Here is a 6,236-nt window from a genome sequence, read left to right on the forward strand (position 1 = left end):
ACAAACAACGATAAGTTGAGATTCATTCTTGATGCTGCAGCAGTTTCTCTTTTCTTTTTTTTTTTTCTTCAAGTTTTGTTTTTGGCTTGTCTGCTTTATTTTGACACTGACAGCTGGAGAGAGGATGAGAAAAGGGCCCTGACAGGAAGTAGGACCAAGGCCGCTGCAGTAAGGACACAGCCTTAATACATGTATGCAATCTACCAGGTGAGGTACTGGGGCACAGTGGAGGAAACAAAAAAGAAAAAAAAAGCGTCATGTACTTCCCTTTCAACAAGGTTGACACGCCAATTGGCCATCGTTCCCACTCACAAAAGAGTGTGACTATCGGTCCCTGACTTAACTGAAACCAAACTCAAAAGGAGTGTGACTACATTGCCTTGTAGTAACATATATTAAGGCGGGAGATAAACAGATCTGCAGCACTGAAGAGGGCGAGGAAGAAGTCGGAGGTATTGAAGAACCTGTTTCTTACTAATATGATTAAGTAGGACTTGTTGGCAGATGCATATGTTATGTAAGCTTGCCTTGATATATAGAAGAATGATGTGATTATGAGCATACGGCTGTGTAGATAGGATTCCATATTTCATGCTCAATAAAGCTTAAACTCTTTGGTACATGAAGTGTGTAAAGAACTCTTATTGCACTTCACTTTTAGCCGTTTTCAGGGTGCCATTAGCTGATGCCTTCACGGTGGAGTTTGACATGATTAATATCCTGGAAAGGCGGCCGTTAACTCATTAATTAACACGATTCAAGCCCTTTAAAAAGCTTCATTTCTGCCCTTTCATTCTTCAGTATTTCTGAAGAGAAACATGATTTTTTTGGGGGGGGGGCACTCAGCGGGAACATCTTTAATTTGTAAGCACACAATCCTCAGAGAGATCTGTCAACGGTCTAAAATCACATGCATACTGTCAGGCACTCTCACATGCAAACACACACACTGGACTGTTACAGAGGCACCAATCTGACCTTTTCCCTCCTGACAGCAATTATGACAGCTTGCATATTGTAATAAATACAATAATATTATTTATCAGGGACTGTTTACATTTTTATCTCATTTGTTTCATTCATACAAAAACGAAGCTTAAAAAGGACAAGCTGTGGTTTTCTGACCGAGTGCAGTGCCAGACAAGCGGCAGACTCTCAACAAGAAAGCGAATAAGCACATCTCGTTCTCTGGAGGCTAACTAACCGTAATGACCACATGTCCAACCACATTTCTAATGAAACAGAAACCAGTTAACAGTGGAATAAATGCAACTGCAATGAAACCACTTTGGGCACATCGCTTTGTCCCAAGTTTGACACACACACACATGCACTGACGCACACACGGCCTGCTCTTCCTGTTGAGCACCTTGAAAGCACTAAAGACATATATAGCACAGATAAATATTCCAGCTAAAAATGGGTGACATGCAATTAGCGCTTGTGTGCTTCTGCCTTTAAAGCAGAGCCACATGGATGAATTATGGTTGGCCTGAAGCCCTCTCCTTCAGCTTAACCCCATGGTTCGCTCCTGTAACTGAGGCGCCAGCAGATTAAGAGCGGCGCCGTGAGTTTGGTGCTTTGGTCATAATCAGTTTTCCCATTAATTCGACTGGGCTCCGAGCGAATTGCTGTTTTTCAGGTAATTACAGAAACTCATTCGATTACACCATCAACCAATCAGATCTGTTCGAGCACAACAAGCAGCACAGCTGAAGCATCATGACATCATTTGATGTCCACGAGGAGGCCACTGCTAACAGGAGTTGTGGATTGGGTGCAAATTCATGGATTAGAGTAAATAATCATCTGATTTTCTTTTTAAAACTAGATGAGAAAACCAGTAAGGAACATTTCCTTTCATTCAATAACAGGCAGGAATGAGCACACTTCAAAGATCAAGTACATTCATGTTCTTGTGTATGTGTCAATAACCCCTCGTACTCCTCCATCTCTGACCTAGTTGCTCTGAAAGAATGCCTTTAACACACCACATGAAAAGAAGAGGAACTGAGTACAGTCATGTGATGTCCAAGTTATCCCAGTTAGCTGACGCAGATGTGACGCCACCCGCTACTGAAAGGGCGCCTTTGACAGTTTGGCAGGGGTAGTTCTCTATGTTGAATGCATCAGTGAATCAATTGCAGGCCACAAAAGCTGGACTAAAAGCTGTATTTGGAGGCTGACAAGGTCCTTCACCTCGCCACAGGAACCTTTCCCACTTAATGAGCTGGGGTTCCTTGATGACTGATGCTTGTGACACCCCTTCAGGAACAAGAGGCCTTCCTTCCCAGAGTGCCAAAAGGAGGCCAGTCAGCTCCTCCAATGTATGCTTTAAGCGGCTAATTGCAAACAGTATGGATCCAACTCAGCTGCTCAGACAAAGATCAAAACAACTGGGTGAATTCCTGAACATCCTGCATGTATGCTTGCAGAGCTCTGGACGGAGTCAGACACTGCAGGGCTGCAAGGACATACATAACTGGGGCCTGAGCCCTGCTGTCGCTGTCGCTCATGATCATAGAGCTATGAAGCTTGGGGAATCTCATTAATTATTCTGCAGAGTGAAAAACCCAACAGACTTTATGAATGTTGAAAGGCTTAAGTCCTCCTTGGCAGAGCAACATTAGGTCTGCAGGTTAGTGAAAGCCCAGACTCACAAGATAATTCCACTGGACAGCAAACTGAAGTCAGTTTCTACTTTGCTTATCAATATATAACATTAATAGAGAAACTGTTCAGGTAAAAGTGAGTTAATTCATTTCTGATATTGACCTAAGCGCCTCGTAGGTGGTAAGTCACTTACTCTTCACATTCAGCAGGTTGAGGATTGTCCACTAGGGGGAGCTGTTAATCACACCATTTACACACGATGCCATCCTGTGACATCTGCCGAAATAGAGTAAAAACAGCATTTTTATACCTGCAGGGTTAGAGGAATCAGCGTTGCCACATGCTGAGAAGACCAAGAAAGTCAAAGCTACAGCATTCATGAGCTTTGCGCCACCTACAGGCGACGTGTGTTACAGCTACAGTTGTAGTTTTAAATAGCAGCTGCTGTTTTTCTACAGCTAAAATGAAGCAACTCACAAAATGAGGAATTCTTCTTAAGTAACTACTGTAAAGTGTTAAATTTCAAGGCAAAACATATAATTTATTCCCCCTTGAACTAGGCTTTACACTAAGATGGTATTAGCTGTTAGCTGTCTGGAGCCATAGTTAAAAGTTAATAGATATGTGCATTTCACCAAACACAAGTTTAAACTTAAAGATATTTAGTACCAAAACCAGCAGAGGAGACACAAACACAGTATTGAGCAGACGTGTGCCTGTTCACAAAAAATATTTGGGTGGTTTAGGGTGAACAGTTCACACAAACACCTACTGCTTCCATTGCTTTCCTTGCATGTAGATGGTCCGGGTTGGACTATACAGAGGTTCCATTGCTGCAGCTACGACTGGTGCTTTGTACTGCATAAATAAATGTGTGTGTGCTCTATTTCTAACATAGAAATTAATAAAAATCATTCAATACCACCCAGCCTGCAGTGAGAAGTAGCTAAGATGAGCAAATCTTAATATATACAATTCTCCCATCGAGGGACACAAAACAAAGAAGTGATTTACAATCCCTCCGTTACATGGAGAGAAGTCTTGGACATCGCCTGAGGAGATCAGCCAGATATGGCGTCACGTGGTTTGGACACTGTTAAACACCATCGTACGGCTTCCTGCCTTTATTTCATTCACATTTTAAGTCCTCAGAGAAGACAGAAAGCATTGTCTAGCAGCCTCCCACGGGAATGGAGGAGATCAGACAGCGAAGACATCTGAGTAGTATTTATCTGTGAAGAGGTGACAACAAAGGAACAGAGGTCAGATCTGGGATAAAACAACTGAAATGAATCTGAAGATCACACAGTGTGTATTTACTGCACGTGTCACGCAGTTTATGAATGGTGTAGTGTTTGTATTGCACATCCAGCATTTTTCCATTACATGTCTTTGAAGCTAGCGCTATGTGTTTTATTATATAGCATGCAAGTTCTACATATAGGCCTACATATGAGTGTTATGTTCAGGACTATGTTGATATGATGTTTGTTTATGTTGTTTCATATAATTAAATGCATTTTTCTGATTCTTATCATTATTAGTTCTTTTTCTTTTGTTCTTTTTGTTTCTACCACAGCAGCATTTTTTCTGCCTCATCTTTTATAAAATCTGTTGTATTTGAGCAGCAGGGTTGGGGTCAGGGTTTGATGTGTGGATAAGAGGTATGTTTCATGTATTATCTATCTTTTGTTCTGCTGAATTGTGTTGAGAGAAAAATAATAGTTTAAAAAAAGAAAAAGCACATTTGTGAACTAGTTGATATTTTTTATGCCGATGTGTTTGTATTTGTATTTGTAAAGCGAAATAGTTCATGCAAAATGCTGTTGACACTGGGCTCATGCATCTATGTGCTCAGTCAACCACACAATAGATTATCAAGTGATGACATTAAACGACGCTTTAGCTAAGATTACACCCTCAAGGGAGAAGGCACTTCTCTCACACAAATTTGTCTCCAGCTCTACCACAAACCACCAGCTCATGCATTCAAGCTTCAATTACCACTCTGCTGAAGCCTCCTTCAAGTGAAGCAGATGCAAACGACAAGGTACCAGTGGAAAACGTGGAACACCGACTACTGTTAAAGGTCAGGAGGTCAGATGCATGAGCAGAAAAAGAGTAGCACCGCGCAGCTCAAAGGAAAGAGGCAGCAGAGTCTGACGTGGCCTCACACATCTTTGATACAATGTGGTGAATAAATTAAAGATTTTCCCTCAAAAAGGGAATGCGGTGTGCATCGAGCAGTGATATCACAGCTTGGTTTGAATGATTAAACAGGCTGCTGTGCAGATGAGTGGGAGCTGATTGCCGCCGCGTACTGTACATGATGTTTCCCATGCAGATAAAAAAACGCAGCGCCAGTCGTACTTATTGGACAGCTCGTGCTCATTGCAGCAGCATGTTTTAAATGGAATCAAAAAGGAAGAACCTCAGAGGCAGGAGCCGTCCTCGCGGCCATGAAGCCTCATGCCAGAGGAGCACTGAAGCTCGAGTCCATCAAGTCATTTGTTCATTGTCAAGGCTCCACTTTGTGCATCCTGCCTGAGTGTTTCATCTTTGAGATACATGGGGAAGGAAAATGTCAAGTCTCTGAAGTTGATTAATTGTGTTGAAGAGTCACTCTTTGGTCTCAACATCTTAAGGCAGAGCTGTAATTGCAGGTAACTGAATTGATTTGTACAATGTTTCGCTGTCTTTCAAAAGCCACTAATGGACGGAATATAATACACACTCTGTTGTCTGCCTGCAGTTTCTTTAGCTTCTTTCTCTTTTTTTTCAGCATTGCATCTTTGCTTTCGTATAGGATTGAATGAGGGAATCACAGTAGAAGTCTATCTGCCTGAACAGTCACTATTTGTCTCCATCTACTGGCTGATTTCCCATCGTTTGATTAATCGAAGCATTTTCTAATAAAAAACCTTTAACACGACGTTCCAGTGCAGATGGTGCTTCACCGCTTTCCTCAGAGCTCAGCGGTGAAACAAGTATGTTGATCCTTAAAGTAACTAAAATAATGTAAAAATACACTCAATCAAGTAAAATCCCATCCATCCATCCATTTTCTATGCCGCTTGTCCCTTTCGGGGTCACGGGGGGGCCAGGGCCTATCTCGGCTGTCAACGGGCGAGAGGCAGGGTACACCCTGGACCGGTCGCAGGTCACATACACACAACCATTCACACTCACACTCACACCTAGGAGTCGCCAATCAACCTAATGAGCATGTTTTTGGTCTGTGGGAGGAAGCCGGAGTGCCTGGAGAGAACCCACGCATGCACGTGAAGAACATGCAAACTTCACACAGAAAGGCCCGACCTGGGAATCGAACCTGCGACCTTCTTGCTGTGAGGCACGCGCACTACCTGCTGCGCCACCGTGCAGCCCCCAAGTATATAATGTATGTATGTATTAATAGAAAACTATGACCAGCAAAAGGTACTTGAAGTATAAAAAGCAGAGTACTCATGATTTACCATTACATACATCATTATAGGATTCTTATTACCGATGCAAGCAGCATTTTAATGCAGAAGCTGGTCAGGATGCCGCTGATTTGAACTACTTTATAAATTCTTTATATATTGTTTCGTCATGTTCTAGGAGCTGGTCCTATTTGTTAA

This window comes from Chaetodon trifascialis, chromosome 5 (assembly GCF_039877785.1).
Source record: "Chaetodon trifascialis isolate fChaTrf1 chromosome 5, fChaTrf1.hap1, whole genome shotgun sequence".
Classification (NCBI taxonomy): Eukaryota; Metazoa; Chordata; class Actinopteri; order Chaetodontiformes; family Chaetodontidae; genus Chaetodon; species Chaetodon trifascialis.